This window comes from Schistocerca cancellata, chromosome 5 (assembly GCF_023864275.1).
Source record: "Schistocerca cancellata isolate TAMUIC-IGC-003103 chromosome 5, iqSchCanc2.1, whole genome shotgun sequence".
NCBI classification, from domain to species: domain Eukaryota; kingdom Metazoa; phylum Arthropoda; class Insecta; order Orthoptera; family Acrididae; genus Schistocerca; species Schistocerca cancellata.
This window is the reverse complement of record NC_064630.1, coordinates 573,752,418-573,770,613: the sequence shown is the minus strand read 5'-3', so window position 1 is coordinate 573,770,613 and position 18,196 is coordinate 573,752,418. Positions and strand designations below refer to the sequence as shown.

At 45.1% G+C, this 18,196-nt stretch overlaps 1 protein-coding gene across 4 annotated transcripts in view; it reads left to right on the top strand.

The window, feature by feature from the left end:
• The window catches only part of LOC126189000 (myosin heavy chain 95F), a 432,971-nt gene that overhangs the window by 117,516 nt on the left and 297,259 nt on the right, over nucleotides 1-18,196 (top strand). The window contains exon 1 of one of the 4 annotated variants that reach the window (XM_049930804.1): nucleotides 6,234-6,351. The exons of the other annotated variants lie outside the window; for them this stretch is intronic. The gene's annotated coding sequence lies outside the window, so the exon portion shown is untranslated. Of the gene's footprint in view, nucleotides 1-6,233; nucleotides 6,352-18,196 lie in introns of those variants that run through there. 4 annotated transcript variants of the gene reach the window in all.

Here is an 18,196-nt window from a genome sequence, read left to right as displayed (position 1 = left end):
TACTCCCGTAATTCGCTACAGTCTTCTGCAATTGCTACCTTCTTACAGACAACCGCATCATTTACGGACAGCCTTAAGGAGATTTCGGCGTTATTCATTACATCTTACCGGGTAGTTGTAACGAAAATGCAGCCATTAACGGATGTTCAGTACAGGTTGTAACTATCGTATGGCAGCGAAACTTGGTAGATATGTTAATGCGTTAATGAAGAAGCAGTGTAGCTGGGGTAAAAATATTTTCAGGTTTGGCACCAGCTGCAAATCTGGCGCTGTACGGCATCTCGTCGACGTCTCTGATGCTCATATTTAACAAATTGTGTAAGTGGCGGTTAATAATAGAACCAGCACTATGCCTTTCTCACGTGTTTAACCTTTTTTGCCCACGTCTCGTTTCTAATCCTTCACATATGGAAACGTTTTTATATGTCTTTCTAGCATTCACAGTGCCAACTTTTGCACCTGGTCGCCAAAACTGAAACTAATTTTTTCTAGCATAACGCATTAATCTGCCAAGTTTCGCTGCCATACGATAATTACAGCCCGCACTGGACCTCTATGAGTAGCTGCACAGGCTGTTTGACTATTATAGGTACAAATCAAAGGGGCGAGTAGAGGACAGTAAAACCGTAATGAAAATAGCTCAACTAACCAATGGTTTCTCCAATACAACGTTTTACGACTGAGTAATAAATGGTTCAAATGGCTCTGAGCACTATGAGACTTAACTTCTAAGGTCATCAGTCCCCTAGAACTTAGAACTACTCAAACCTAACTAACCTAAGGACATCACACACACCCATGCCCGAGGCAGGATTCAAACCTGCGACCGTAGCGGTCGCGCTGTTCCAGACTGTAGCGCCTAGAACCGCTCGGTCACCCCGGCCGGCTTACGACTGAGTACATGAACATCTAATAACACTGTTCCCGAGAATCCTAACTACAGATGCGCATTTGAGAACAAACACATTACAAGCGTGTTCGACAAGGCCACCGTTCCTGTGAAGGCAGACATCAGCACGTCTCGTCGTCGATGTCCGCATACGTTCAGAAATTCCACGCGCGTTCCGAATGACTGACAACCATTCACATTGCGTTCCCAGAGTTCATCGACACTATCATCAAGGCTGCAATACACTAAAGCTTTTAAATATACCCACAATGAAGAATCCAGCACGTTAAAGTCGGGAGAGCAGGGAGGGTATGGTATTGGCGAGCCACGACCGATGTAATTGTCGAAGATTCGTGATACGTATCCCCGAGCAGACACATTAAATTGAGCCAGAGCACCATCACGCATGTACGACACACGCATCCTTTTACAATAAGGAACATTTGTAGAACGTAGGCTTGGACATTACCAGTGTTGTAACATTGCCATGACTGGTCTTGTGGATACTTCGTATAGGGGAAACCATTGGTTTCCGAACTGATGCTCATGAAGGTTATTTGCTTGTTCCAATACCCTCTACTCGCCCCTTTGGTTTGTACCTGTAACAGTCAGACACCTTGTATACCGTAAACAGTAACGATTCTATCTCACTTTTATGGGTGCTTCTGAAATGACTTTTATATCTGTCGATTTTGTCCCGTTAAGAAGGAATTGTTGAATTCCGTCTGCAAGAACCCATTCACAAATCAGGTCCTATAGTCCGGTAAGTCAGTGACTGTTTACATTTATACGGATGAGGAATAACGCTGCAAAAATGTTTAAATTCATTCGACTGAGCGAATTATTTAAACATAAGTGATTCTGGACTTAAGCTTATCTTAAGCCAATTTACAGTAAAAAAAAAAAGGGACGCCCCACGAATGAATTATCAGAATGAGACCAAAATTGGTAGATGTGAGGAACGTGTAAATACAAACAAATTATTACAATTTCAGAAATTTGGATGATTTATTCAAGAGACAGAGCTTCGCAAACTGAGCGAGTCCAGAACGCGTTGGTCCACCTCTCGCTGGTATGCAAGCAGTTATCGATTGGTAGAGAATTCTTCCGAGTTGTGTGGCCGTGGTCCATGGAACTCTTCTATCCCTGACGTTTCGTCCAAAGCTACGTTGGACATTTTCGGAGGTGCTCCTGGTTGTGCAAGACTCAGCACCTCCGAAAATGTCCAACGTAACTTTGGACGAAACGTCAGGGATAGAAGAGTTCCATGGACCACGGTCGTACAACCCTGGAGAACTCTCGGCAGCTGAAACGTCCCATCGTGAAAGCCTTCTTTGTATGATCGATTGGTATAGCATGTCCTCCTGAGGGATACGATGGCAAATTCTGTCCAATTGGCACGTTAGATCGTCAAAATACCGAACTGATTGGAGTGGTCTGGCGTTAATGCTCCAAGCGTTCTCAATTGGGGAGAGATCAGGCGACGTTGCTGGCCAAGGTAGGTTTGGGGAGCACGAAGACAAGCAGCAGAAAGTCTCGCCATGTGCGGGCAGGCTTATTTTGCTTAAATGTAAGACCAGGATGGCCTTCCACGATCGGCAACAAAACGGTTTGTAGAACGAATGACAACCAAAACGTTCCTCCTATGAAAATAAATGGCATCCCAGACTATCACTCCTGGTTGTCGGCCGTAATCTTGGACGACAGTCGAGTTGATATCCCACCGTTGCTCGGGGCGTGTCGAGACAGGTGTCCGGCCTCGAACCTCACTGACTGCAGTAGAACTGTTGAGCAAAGAGTTCCGCTTGGATCTGTGCCTCCATGGCCAACGAAGATGTGTCTGGAGAGGCCCCGGACAGTGGTAGTGGTGGGATAACAACCTGACTGTAGCCCGCCATACGGCCCGACTACCTGGAGTGATGGACTGGGGTGTCATTTCTTTTCATAGGAGGAACCTTTTGGTTGTCATTCGCGGCACCCTTACAGTGCAACGGTACATCGACGATATTCTACAAACCGTTTTGTTGCCCTCCAAGGCAAGCTCTCCTGGGCCTACATTTCGGCAAGAAAATGCTCGCCAATACACGGCGACATTTACTATTGCTTGTCTTCGTTGCTGCTTGGCCTGCAAGGTCACCGGATCTCTCTACATCTACATCTACATTTATACTCCGCAAGCCACCCAACGGTGTGTCATTACCTCCCTTTCCTGTTCCAGTCGCGTATGGTTCGCGGGAAGAACGACTGTCGGAAAGCCTACGTGCGCGCTCGAATCTCTCTAATTTTGCATTCGTGATCTCCTCAGGAGATATAAGTAGGGGGAAGCAACATATTCGATACCTCATCCGGAAACGCACCCTCTCGAAGCCTGGAAAGCAAGCTACACCGCGATGCAGAGCGCCTCTCTTGCAGGGTCTGCCACTTGAGTTTGCTAAACATCTCCGTAACGCTATCACGCTTACCAAATAACCCTGTGACGAAACGCGCCGCTCTTCTTTGGATCTTCTCTATCTCCTCTGCCAACACGACCTGGTACGGATCCCACACTGATGAACAATACTCAAGTATAGGTCGAACGAGTGTGTTGTAAGCCACCTCCTTTGTTGATGGACTACATTTTCTAAGGACTCTCCCAATGAATCTCATCCTGGCACCCGCACTACCAACAATTAATTTTATATGATCATTCCACTTCAAATCGTTCCTAGGCATACTCCCAGATATTTTACAGAAGTAACTGCTACCAGTGTTTGTTCCGCTATCATATAATCATACAGTACAGGATCCTTCTTTCTATGTATTCGCAATACATTACATTTGTCTATGTTAAGGGTCAGTTGCCACTCCCAGCACCAAGTGCCTATCCGCAGCAGATCTTCCTGCATTTCGCTGCAGTTTTCTAATGCTGCAACTTCTCTGTATACTACAGCGTCATCCGCGAAAAGCCGCAAGGAACTTCCGACACTATCTACTAGGTCATTTATAGACTACTCGCCATTAAAATTGCTACACCAAGAAAAAATGCAGATGATAAACGGGTATTCATTGGACAAATATATTATACTAGAACTGACATGTGATTACATTTTCACGCAATCTGGGTGCATAGATAATGAGAAATAAATACCCAGAACAACCACCTCTGGCCGTAATAACGGCCTTGTTACGCCTGGGAGTTGAGTCAAACAGACCTTGGATGGCGTCTATAGGTACAGCTGCCCATGCAGCTTCAACATGATACCACAGTTCATCAAGAGTAGTGACTGGCGTATTGTGACGAGCCAGTTGCTCGGCCACCATTTACCAGACGTTTTCAATTCGTGAGAGATCTGGAGAATGTGCTGGCCAGGGCAGCAGTCGAACATTTTCTGTATCCAGAAATGCCCGTACAGGACCTGTAATATGCGGTCGTGCATTATCCGGCTGAAATGTAGGTTTCTCAAGGATCAAATGATAGTCCATGCTGCTGCAAACGTCGTCGAACTGTTCGTGCAGATGGTTGTTGTCTTGCAAACGTCCCCATCTGTTGACTCAGGGATAGAGACGTGGCTGCACGATCCGTTACTGCCATGCGGGTAAGATGCCTGTCATCTCGTCTGCTAGTGATACGAGGCCGTTGGGATCCAGCATGGCTACCGACGCGAAATTTAACCGACAGAAAGAAGATGCTGTGATATGCAAATGATTAGCTTTTCAGAGTATTCACACAAGGTTAGCGCCGGTGGCGACACCTAAACGTGCTGACATGAGGAAAGTTTCCAACCGATTTCTCATACACAAATAGCAGTTGACCGGCGTTGCCTGGTGAAATGTTGTTGTGATGGCTCGTGGAAGGAGGATAAATGCGTACCATCACGTTTCCGACTTTGATAAAGGTCGGATTGTAGCCTACCGCGATTGCGGTTTATCGTATCGCGACATTGCTGCTCGTGTTGGTCGAGATCCAATGACTCTTGGCAGAATATCGAATCGGTGGGTTCAGGAGGGTAATGCGGAACGCCGTGCTGGATCCCAACGGCCTTGTATCACTAGCAGTCGAGATGACAGGCATCTTATTCGCATGGCTGTAACGGATCATGCAGCCACGTCAACAGATGGGTACTTTCGCAAGACAACAACCATCTGCACGAACAGTTCGACGACGTTTGTAGCAGCATGGACTATCAGCTCGGAGACCAAGGCTGCGGTTACCCTTGACGCTGCATCACAGACAGGAGCGCCTGCGATGGTGTACTCAACTACGAACCTAGGTGCACGAATGGCAAAACGTCATTGTTTCGGATGAATCCAGGTTTTGTTTACAGCATCATGATGGTCGCATCCCTGTTTGGCGACATCGCGGTGAACGCACATTGGAAACGTGTATTCGTCATCGCCATACTGGGGTGCCTTTGGTTACACGTCTCGGTCACCTCTTGTTCGCATTGACAGCACTTTGAACAGTGGACGTTACATTTCAGATGTGTTACGACTCGTGGCTCTACTCTTCATTTAATCCCTGCGAAAACCTACATTTCAGCAGGTTAATGCACGACCGCATGTTGCAGGTCCTGTACGGGCCTTTTTGGATACAGAAAATGTTCGACTGCTGCCCTGGCCAGCACATTATCCACATCTCTCACCAATTGAAAACGTCTGGTCAGTGGTGGCCGAGCAACTGGCTTTTCACAATACGCCAGTGATGAACAGTGGTATCGTGTTGAAGGTGCATGGGCAGCTGTACCTACCTGTACACTCCACCCAAGCTCTGTTTGACTCAATGTCCAGGCGTATGAAGGCCGTTATTACGGCCTGAGGTGGTTGTTCTGGGTACTGATTTCTGAGGATCTATGCACCCAAATTGCGTGAAAATGTAATGACATGTCAGTGCAATAATATATTTGTCCAATGAATACCCGTTTATCATCTGCATTTCTTCTTGGTTTAGCAATTTTAATTGCCAGTAGCGTTCTTTTTTTTTTTTTTTTTTTTTACTGTATTTTTCTTCTAAAGAGACGCCGTTATTTATCTAACTCGATGCACACACAGAATGTTAGATTTTTTTGTCTAGTAAATCCTTGCGGTGATGACTTGTTCAGCACTAGGGTTCGATGTGTTGCCCTCCAGATAAGAACAGTAAAGCGTTTTGGCGGTTTAACGGCCTCATCAGGGAGCGATATTTGCAAACGTAGGCGGACTCGCGGCTCGGCGTCAGCCGCCGCCACACCTGAGCGCTGCCGCGCGGCACTGCGGGTGAAGGCACGCTCTGCGGGTGCTGATAGCGATAGGCTTATCTGGCCGGCCGGCCGTGTCGCGGCGCCGCTATCTGCCCGCCGCCGGCAGTGGAAGCGGCACGCCTGTGCGAGCACCAGGACCCGCCCTCCTGCGCTGCACACGGCCACCTCCTGGTTCTGCCACACCGCCGACTCTTCACGCGGGCGAGCGGATTTCCTTACACTCATCTGGACGTCACCACTCGCCAGGTACTGTACACCAGCATATGGACAAATGGGGCAGGCACTCGCTCCCCCGCTCAGAACTGCGACTGCAGTATAAAAACGTTCTTAGAACTGTTACGTGGTTGATAATAAAGTCCTCTGTCTAACAGAGCATTCAGGAAAGTCTTCAATTCAGTTGCGCTACCATCAAGCCTTTATGTGTTGCCAAAGTGTTGCTCTGAGATCTATAGTCAGTACCACTGCTCCGCCTCCTTATTCGAAAAAATGTTCAAATGTGTGTGAAACCTTATGGGACTTAACTGCTAAAGTCATCAGTCCCTAAGCTTACACACTACTTAACCTAAATTATCCTAAGGACAAACACACACATCCATGCCCGAGGGAGGACTCGAATCTCTGCCGGGACCAGCCGCACAGTTCGTGACTGCAGCGTCTTAGACCGATCGGCCAATCCCGCGCAGCCCTTATTCGGTTGCCAATTTCTTGACAACATTATTACGACTGTATTAGGTCCGATCGGGCTCCTTTATCAAGAATTAGGCACATTTTATCAGTAAATTGAACGGCATAGTGATCCAACTGGAGTATATATTACTTAGTTTGATGTGGTATCGCTGCTTACGATGTTTCCTCCCGATATTGCAGAGCTGTTTAAATACTGCCTCACGAATGTGTATTTCAACTGGAACGATTATGTCTATGAACACACGCTTAGCGTAACTAGGGAGACCCCTTAAGACCAGTTAGAGCGAATTTCTTTATGGCATAATTCGAGGAGCAGCCATTGGAAACTGCCAACACAAAGCCGAATATTTATTTCCGGTACGTAGATGATACGTTTGTTTGTGGAGGAATGGCAGAAAGAAACTAGGTCGTTTTCAGAAGCATCTCAAAGGGACTTTACCATGCCGGCCGCGGTGGCTGTGCGGTTCTAGGCACTTCAGTCCGGAACCGCGTGACTGCTACGGTCGCAGGTTCGAATCCTGCCTCGGGCATCGATGTGTGTGATGTCCTTAGGTTAGTTAGGTTTAAGTAGTTCTAAGTTCTATGGGACTGATGACCTCAAATGTTGAGTCCCATAGCGCTCAGAGCCATATTTTTCACTTTACCATGGATGAAAAGGCAGGCCAAAGATTAAATTTTCTTGATGTGCTACTTTCCAAGAAAGAAGACAGTATCTTAGGCTAAACAGTTTACCGAAAACCTACGGACACAGACAGTTACCTACACCGGTATTACCACCCACAGCAAAGCCGGGTCGATGTAAAAACATTGGGAAGAGAGCAAGTAACATTGCGAATCATAGCTGGTTAAGGCGGAATTAAAACATTTCACCAATGCTTTGCTCAAGAATGGTTATTCGTTCGCTGAGATAAAGAGAGCGTTAAGATCGCCGTCAAAAATCATAGCGATCCACAAGCACGTGCGAAATAAAAAAAGTTTCCTGTCTATCGTTAAGGACTTTACTGACCGCATGGGACAAATCTTGACAAAACGGAACTTGGCGATAATGTATAGACCTTCACGGAAGATATATCATCACCTAAAATTGGCCAAGGATGGCCGCAAACCGCTGGAAAAAGCAGGAATTTGTAAGATGCACTTGTGGGTAGCTGTACGCGGATACTACATAAAAGAACGGCCATAACAAGACTGGAGGAGCACAAGGGCATCTGTAGAAAGGAGACACTGACAGGTCAGCTGTTGCGGAACATGCTTTCCAGCCAAGAGACCACAACATTCATTTTGATACGACTCAAGTAACGGCAGCCACAAGCGGATCCTATGAAAGGTTGTACAGAGAGGCCATAGAAATTATTAAACATCCCAGGAATTTCAGTTGAAGGGAAGAGGGCATGAAACTGAATGACGTTTTGATCCCGGTGCTGAGGAAGATGTATACCTGTCTTCCACCATGGGGTGAGAGCAACAGCAGACGACAGCAACCGACAACGGCCAATTACGCCGGGTATTTAAAACATGTAATGTCACGCTACTGCGCTGGAGCACGCGTAAAACGGAAGTTTGCTGCAGTCAGTAGCGAGCCATGGTGTAAATCGGACACTCAAAGAAGCTACGATCCCCTTTGAAAATGTCCTCCGCAGATGAGGACGAAATCTTGGGTTTTATTGTGAAATCCGTAAGACCACGGCATAACAGCCGCAATATTTTGTTAATTGTGAGTATAAAAAACGATCGCACATCGTAACCAACCGCAATTTGCTAAATTTTCCCGTCTCTAATGTCATATTGCATCCTACCTCATATCCTTTCTTTTTAATTACTAATTTTTGTATTGACAGTTGCTACAGTTACACTACTGGCCATTAAAATTGCTACACCACGGAGATTACGTGCTACAGACGCGAAATTTAACCGACAGGAAGAAGATGCTGTGATATGCAAATGATTAGCTTTTCAGAGCATTCACACAAGGTTGGCGCCGGTGGCGACACCTACAACGTGCTGACATGAGGAAAGTTTCGAACCGATTTCTCATACACAAACAGCAGTTGACCGGTGTTGCCCGATGAAACGTTGTTGTGATGCCTCTTGTAAGGAGGACAAATGCGTACCATCACGTTTCCGACTTTGATAAAGGTCGGATTGTAGCCTATCGCGATTACGGTTTATCGTATCGCGATATTGCTGCTCGCGTTGGTCGCGATCGAATGACTCCTAGCAGAATATGAAATCGGTGGGTTTAGGACGGTAATACGGAACGCCGTGCTGGATCCCAACGGCCTCGTATCACTAGCAGTCGAGATGACAGGCGTCTTATCCTCATCGCTGTAGCGGATCGTGCAGCCACGTCTCGAACCCTGAGTCAACAGATGGGGACGTTTGCAAGACAACAACCATCTGCACAAACAGTTCGACGACGTTCGCAGCAGCATGGACTATCAGCTCGGAGACCATGGCTGCGGTTACCCTTGACGCTGCATCAGAGACAGGAGCGCCTGCGATGGTGTACTCAACGGCGAACCTGGGTGCACGAATGGCAAAAGGTCATTTTTTCGGATGAATCCAGGTTTTGTTTACAGCTTCATGATGGTCGCATCCGTGTTTGGCGACATCGCGGTGAACGCACATTGGAAGCGTGTATTCCTCATCGCCATACTCATGGCGTGTCACCCGGCTTGATGGTATGGGGTGCCATTGGTTACACGTCTCGGTCACCTCTTGTTCGCATTGACAGCACTTTGAACAGTGGACGTTACATTTCAGATGTGTCACGATCCGTGGCTCTACCCTTCATTCGATCCTTGCGATCCCTACATTTCAGCAGGATAATGCACGACCGCATGTTCCAGGTCTTGTACGGGCCTTTCTGTATACAGAAAATGTTCGACTGCTGCCCTGGCCAGCACATTCTCGAGATCTCTCACCAATTGAAAACGTCTGTTGAATGGTGGCCGAGCAACTGGCTCGTCACAATACGCCAATCACTACTCTTGATGAACTGTGATATCGTGTTGAAGCTGCATGGGCAGCTGTACCTATAGATGCCATCCAAGCTCTGACTCAGTGCCCAGGCGTATCAAGGCCGTTATTACGGCCAGAGGTGGTTTTTCTGGATACTGATTTCTCATGATCTATGCACCCAAATTGCGTGAAAATGTAATCACATGTCAGTTCTAGTATAATATATTTATCCAATGAATACCCGTTTATCATCTGCTTTTCTTCTTGGTGTAGCAATTTTAATTGCCAGTAGTGTAAAACCTCGTCGCCTAATACTTCTTTCACCACACATGTTCCAAGACAATTCATTTGCAGGGCATATCGTGCTGGTGTGGGACGAGACAGGGACATTTTCTGAGCATTTGGCGTAGTGAACCGGTGGTCTTCGGCGATTCGTTAGAGGAATAATGTAGTTATGATGTATTGGGGTTGTTACCGCCGATTACCTACGTTTCTGTGAAAATACCTTCAGAACAGTGAAAAGGTTAATAATACGCGATCATCGAAATTGACAACACACAACACAGATGCAGAAGTGCTGTGATGTGGTTGATATGTAGCGTGAATGGCTCAGCATCGTGTTTCTGTCCTGTTCTTCTGTTGCATTCAGTGGACGAGGTGCATATCGATCAGCTCGTCATCAGTAAACTCATCCATGCTGCTGAGTTTCACTTTTAATAAACAACTAACACTGCTGCAAAAATAAACCCAAGACAGAACTCAGCTGTAGTGAATGCAGACTTGTGGGTGAAGGGTAAATTTGGCGTTACTGTTGTCGAGAGGAAGCACCGTAACAGAATGGAACGAGGTAGTTTGCAAACAAGACACACAGTGCGTATACCGTTGACATTTTCAGTGTTGTGCAGATAAGGCAGATACAAAAATAAATAGGTGTAGGAAATCAAACGAAATAAAACTCCTCTGTATCGAACCAGTGGAGGACACAGATTACGTATACTAAAATACTCATAAAATATCCCTTAACAACCTCCGAAATTTTGTCGGTAGAGTTTGCATTCAGTCTGTGGAGTTCGGGTTCACCTCGTATACAACATCGACTGAAAAAGTTTACTGTTTATTTATTTCATTTATTTCCACAACGCTCGTAGAAGGTTTCCATAATGAGATTGCCGACCGCGGTGGTCTCGCGGTTCTGGGCGCGCAGTCCGGAACCGTGCGACTGCTACGGTCGCAGGTTCGAATCCTGCCTCGGGCATGGATGTGTGTGATGTCCTTAGGTTAGTTCGGTTTAAGTAGTTCTAAGTTCTAGGGGACTGATGACCACAGCTGTTAAGTCCCATAGTGCTCAGATCCATTTGAACCATTTGAACCATAATGAGATTGATTTATGTAGATTAATATGGCATGTGTGTATTGTGTTCTGACTTTGGAGTAGCCTGTGACAGTGCCCAGTAGAGAAAGACAAAAGGAAATGTTGAAGTTTAGCATTATCTACAACATCTCGCTCATTGCATATTGTTTTGATAACAACACCTCGTCCGAAACTATTGCGATAAGATACAAATGGCTATGACGCATGGTCTGCTTTTGCTGTTATCATCTCATGCACCGACGATAGGCAAAAAGTAATAATGTTCGATTTAATAAAAATACGACAGCAAGGTGAGGTGCAGACGTGAAGGGTATGACACATAATACGTTCGTAGCGTTTTTTCGTAAGTTTAATAAACACAAAAGATACACGTGATACTAATGCTGGAGAACTGGCTCATAGCCTGTGTCAACACATCCGTCCAGGATTCATCATTACTCGGCTGCTGCACCGGATCCACTCCCATGGCCTCGAGCTTATTGAAGAATGTTGGAACGTGCGGATACTCTCTTTCGAAGTGATCGCCGGGTGACAATAAAATACCTCGCTGCTCAATTGGACGTCTCTGTTGGTAGTACTGACACACTCGACTATCAGTTGGGTTACTAAAAAACGTGTGCCCGCTGGCTTCCTCGGTTTCCGACTTCCATCTGCTTGACCCAATGAAGGACCACTCCGCGGCAAGCGCTGCGTGGATGACAGGGAGATTACTGTTGCAGCAAAACGTTGACTCCGACAGCGACCAGTAGGGTAGGGATGGCGTTTATCGCTGAAACATCCGGCTTGCGGTTATATCTGTTCTCTTCGACGCCAGTTTATCTTGACTGTTAAAATCGCTCAAAGTAACCGGTTTCTGAAATAAGCAGTTTTCGCTTTTTATTCCTACTATTTCCTGTAATAAACACAGGTATTGAAAAGAGATTGAAAACTTTTGACTCCCTCAGTTTCAAGACACGTAGAATCAAAATACTAAATTAAATAAGCAAATAAAAGAGAAATTAATCCGTCCACCGCTCGCTGCTCTTCTCGAAGTGGTCGAATGCTACAAAAGATCTCTAGTATTCTTATACTGATTCTAATTTTTTGAAGCTCTGCTCAAAAATCATGTTGTAATCGAGGATGATACCATTTTTAGGGCATTAGGAATAATCAGTGCTAAAGGGCAAAAGCTGAGGTTGAAGAACTCTATTTTTCGTGTTAATTTGTCCGTTTACAGGGGCTACAAGCAGATAAAGGTATATTACGTAGACATAGTCAGCAGGTCAGCTACATTCTCTTTTTGTCTAACCTATGAATGAATTGCTAAGTTTGAAGTTTTCTCCTCAAATGTCTCACTTTTGTCGTGGAGACTAGCGACGGTGCCATTCTGTAATACAAATTATGTCCGACGACGACACTGAGAAAGTACCATCTAGAGCAAATGGGACATGTCATGCACCCTGCATGTACAAGCTACCAGCTAATAGACCACGTCACATGGTAACAGGTACAGTATTGTCTCAGTCACGCTGCACTATATCTCATGCCATGTGTTTGTCGTTCGTTTCTGCCGGCATTCTAATTAAAACGCCACCTATAGCTTTTCCCGTTTTTCTGTTATAACGCGACATTTGAAAGCAGTGAAATTAAAACGTACTCTCTCTTTTTTTTTTAAAAAAAAAGCTTTATTTTAAAACCAAAAATTTTAGCACTACTGCTGCATTGGTTATCGATATTTCGTTTTTTTACCCGGTTCTTAGTAAAAAATAAAAAGCACATGTTGTAACCGAGGCCAAACAATACCGAAAAATACCGATTATTCAGTGCTAAAATACTGGTACCGATGTTAACGAGTCGCTTTCTCTCATCTCTACAGTAGAGTGGTACCACGTAGGCATCTATTTTTTCCCAGTAAGGTGGCGCAAGGCGGTCGCATTGAATGGAAATTTTGTTGAAAAATAGACTTTTGTAGCCAAAACAGTGGGGAGTAATATAGTGTATTGCAATCCCGAAGTAAACCAACACGGTTTCAGAAAAAAGAATACGCTACATTACTTACTGAACGCCCCTCATTCATTGCCGCTAGCTCTGACAATTTGTATTTATTGTCTGTTCACCATCAAATAATGTAAACTACGCGTTTTTACATGTAACGTTGTAATTTACAAAAGTAGTGTTTTGTGTTAGATGTAACTTATAAAAAGCGCGTGGTTCTTCAGTTTCTCGCGGCATGTTATTTGACTGAACAATCCACGGGTGTTCTACCAGTTCATAGTGAACAAATGTTCAAAAGTGTGTGAATTCCTAAGGGATCAATCTGCTGAGGTCATCGGTCCCTAGACTTACACTCTACTTAAAGTAACTTAAACTAACTTATATTAAGAACAACACACACACCCATGCCCAGGGGGAAGGACTCGAACCTCCGGCGAGAGAGGCCGCACAGTCCGTGACATGGCATGCCAAACAGCGCGGCCACTCCGGGCGGCCATAATGAAGAGGCAGTATACCCGTGGACCTTTCGATCACATTTATTGTAATATATGTAATATAAAACATGTAGAACACGTGGTTAAGTGTAAGAGAGGTGTCGATGGCCCTAGTCTTGCCAGATTAAAAATATTAATAAATGAAATATTGGAATAAACGAGCAACGCCGGCCGCTGTGGCCGAGCGGTTCTAGGCGCTTCAGTCCGGACACGCGCTGCTGCTACGGTCGCAGGTTCGAATCCTACCTCGGCATGGATGTGTGTGATGTCCTTAGGTTAGTTAGGTTTAAGAAGTTCTAAGTTCTAGGGGACTGATGACCTCAGATATTAAGTCCCATAGTGCTTAGAGCCATTTGACCAATTTAACCGAGCACCCTGAGTTATTATCTAGAAACAAATATAAAATTCATGTAAACCGGAAATATCGTTTACGGTAGATAAGATTTTGAAATGACATATGTAGTGCAGCTATATCGGCCCAGATAGCAGTGCGCGTCAAGCGCCACTTCCGGGACGGAAAGATGTCCCGGCCACGGATCGAATCCGCCCGGTGGATTAGCGCCGAGGGCCGGTGTGCTGGTCAGCCTGAATGTGGTTTTTAGGCGGTTTTCCACAACTCACTAGGTGAAAACTGGATTGGTACCCAAGTCTTACCTCTGTTAACACGATTTGCAAACTTTTAGTAGAAAACTGTTGCTCGCTTTCACGCGCGAACAGTTGGGGTACATGCATTCGTCCCGAGGGGTAACAGGATGGCAACAGGAAGGGAATTCGGCCATTCCTTAAATTAACAACGCCACATCCGTTGACAGCCATGCCGACCTTGCTCCGATGCGGTACGAAGGCAGAAGAACAAGAAGAAAAAGATTTAGTTTATGCATTACGTTAAAGTGCATCCTCTATGACAAGCTCAGTACAGTGGAAATATCCAGTGTACTGAGATAGGTAGCCACGTTATCAACAGCGCGGTGAGTGTGCATTGCTGTCTGTTTCTTGGAGGCCTAACAGCCTTGTATAGCCTCTTTATCGGGTCGTTACGGAGCGACTTATCCAGCTGGACTGAAAATGACTGTGAGGGAATCGACCTAACTGCCATTAGAGAAGCATCAGACGGGCATCCGAAGTCTCTCATCAGACACAGCATAGCCAGGCGCCTCTGTTGCTAAAGATGGACACCGCCCTTCTGCAACGAGAGTGGACAAAAAATGGCTCTGAGCAATATGGGACTTAACTTCTAATATCATCAGTCCCCTAGAACTTAGAACTACTTAAACCTGCAACGAGAGTGGACAAAAAATGGCTCTGAGCAATATCGAGAGTGGACAAAAAATGACTCTGAGCAATATGGGACTTAACTTCTAATATCATCAGTCCCCTAGAACTTAGAACTACTTAAACCTAACTAACCTAAGGACATCACACACATCCACGCCTGGGGCAGGATTCGAACCTGCGACCGTAGCGGTCCCGCGGTTCCAGACTGTAGCGCCTAGAACCGCTCGGCCACCGAGGCCGGCTGAGATGGACAGCTTTGGTGCTTTTCTTGCTGCATTTCCTGCGTGTAATAACGTTAGAAAATGTCGAGGTCGAAGACAAGAACAAGATAACAATGTCTGTTATGTATATAAATCAGTTATCGACTTTGAAAACGTATGTGGATGTCAATCATATATCTTGGTCATTTCCGATACGGCATAAATAAGCATTAGAAACAAAAAGGAAGAAAACTATGTAGACATTTGCTTGTCAGGTCACAAATTTAAAGTAGTTCGTAATACATTGTTAATAGTCTGCAAGAAAATTTGCTACAGCTCACGACCAAATTTAAACATTTACACTATATTGTCAAAAATGTCAGTTTTCTACTTAAAAACTCTTTCACGCTCTCAGAGCGTATAACGTTGCTTGTGTTGATTAATCTCAACTATCTTTTATGATGCAATACAGCAATTTATCTTGTGTTTGCACCTTTCTTATTTTAGAAATCTGTTTGCAATCATCTATATAAATACAAATCTAACCAGGATAGGTCTTGAAATCTTGATGCCTAGGTAGTAGTATTACCATCTAACAGCCCACCGATTACAGAAAGCAGAGAGTTCGTCTCGCACGAATGACAGAATGTAGGGAGGCGTCATCACACTGGAAGTGTTCAGCGAAGTGGTACATTGTATTCGAAGTGGATAACAGAGCAACATCTACTTGTTCAACGAGATTTTGTTAATGCGTTATTCTGTCTTCTCATCCGATCCTCCCAACATATTATAGATTAAGCGGCGTCACACATTGATGGAGAAACGAAACTGTACATTTATTTCCATTCTGTCGCTTCGGATGTCATACTACTACCAACAACTATTCGTTTGTTACTGTTCGTGTGTAAATTTAGCCGCAAGAAAATAGAGGACATGAAATGTATTGTCTCCGAAACCATTCTGAAAGAGCGTATGTCTATGTATACATACTTTTTGCTTCACTTGACAAAAAAAATGGTTCAAATGGCTCTAAGCACTATGGGACTTAACATCTGAGGTCATCAGTCCCCTAGAACTAAGAACTACTTAAACTTAACTAACCTAAGGACAGCACATACATCCATGCCCGAGGCAGGATTCGAACCTGCGACCGTAGCGGTCGCGCGGTTCCAGACTGAAGCGCCTAGCACCGCTCGGCCTCAACGGCCGGCTCAATTGACAATTTCTGTCACGTTCCGTAATGTCAAAACTTTGCCAGTTGAGAGACCCTGTGTAGTATGTAAGTAGGCTGTTTATGTTGTTTATGTTTTCTTTATGTAAGTAGGCTGTTTATGTTTTCTTATTGGCAACGTTACGTTGCGCTCTATATGAAAATCACTGGCTGTGCTGTGTGCAGTCTGTGGCTAGTTTGCATTGTTGTCTGCCATTGTAGTGTTGGGCAGCGGCAGCTGGATGTGAACAGCGCGTAGCGTTGCGCAGTTGGAGGTGAGCCGCCAGCAGTGGTGGATGTGGGGAGAGAAATGGCGGAGTTTTGATATTTGTAAGAATGGATGTTATGAACTGCTATATATATTATGACTATTATATGTAAGTAGGCTGTTTATGTTGTTTATGTTTTCTTTATGTAAGTAGGCTGTTTATGTTTTCTTATTGGCAACGTTACGTAGCGCTCTATATGAAAATCACTGGCTGTGCTGTGTGCAGTCTGCGGCTAGTTTGCATTGTTGTCTGCCATTGTAGTGTTGGGCAGCGGCAGCTGGATGTGAACAGCGCGTAGCGTTGCGCAGTTGGAGGTGAGCCGCCAGCAGTGGTGGATGTGGGGAGAGAAATGGCGGAGTTTTGATATTTGTAAGAATGGATGTTATGAACTGCTATATATATTATGACTATTAAGGTAAATACAATGTTTGTTCTCTATTAAAATATTTCATTTGCTAACTATGCCTACTAGTAGTTAGTGCCTTCCGTAGTTTGAATCTTTTATTTAGCTGGCAGTAGTGGCGCTCGCTGTATTGCTGTAGCTGGATTAACGAAGATTTTTGTGAGGTAAGTGATTTGTGAAAGGTATAGGTTAATGTTAGTCAGGGCCATTCTTTTGCAGGGATTTTTGAAAGTCAGATTGCGGTGCGCTAAAAATATTGTGTGTCAGTTTAAGCACAGTCTTGTATAATTGTTATAAGGGGACGTTTCAAGTATTATGATCTATAGCTGAAACACGGACGTTGTGTGTCGTTGCGTGTTATAGTCATCTGGCAGTAGATGCTTCATCAGAGATCACTAAGCCCTGTTGCCCACGGTCGCCGCATGGAATACTTGAACTCGCGCGAATGGTCGGCTTTCGATAATACATTTAGTCGCATCGTGACGCTGTTGTGCATGCTGGGTGTAAAATTACTATCTTTTCTACGCGGTCCAGTGACATTATTCTGACCACTGGCTATGTTCGACGTCAACGTGCAGTAACCACTCATAGACTGGCAGGTGGTAGCACTATTTGTAGATGCAACCACATTCTTATGACACAGTCATATCTGGTTTCGGCCATACAATGACCGTCTTCAGATTCTAAAGGCGGCGTACACTGAACACAGGTTCATGCGTTGTTGGTACCTTCCAGGACCTCACTGATGCTCTCCCACTATGTCTCGCAGCGGTCCGCTCTGCAAACTGTGGCTATTCCTGTTTTTCTTATGTGGTCGCATGAATGTGGCCGATCAGTGTACAGTGACGTATCTGTAGGAGAATTAAGGCAGAGAAGAGTGGATGAGTCTATAGACAATTGTTACATACGGGTACTTCAGGCAAACGTCCCATCTTCATGGCAATGAGGAACCGCAGAACTTTATGGCGGCTGCTGGCACAAAACTAAAGTACTGCAGCAGATATTCCCCCCACAGTTTGATGGCGTCCGCAGTGATTTTCACTGCGTGAATGCATTACTTTCTATTAAACAGCTTGACGCCAAACGGACTGTTCCTTAGCATCAGTTATCTCTTTTAATACAGACAGTGACTACCCGTTGGCAACAAATCGTCTTTTCGAATGCACTACGTTGATGGTAGAGAACACGGGAAATTCACTGGAAGTAAATGCTAAGTCATAGAGCGCATTACTCCTCGTTAAACATG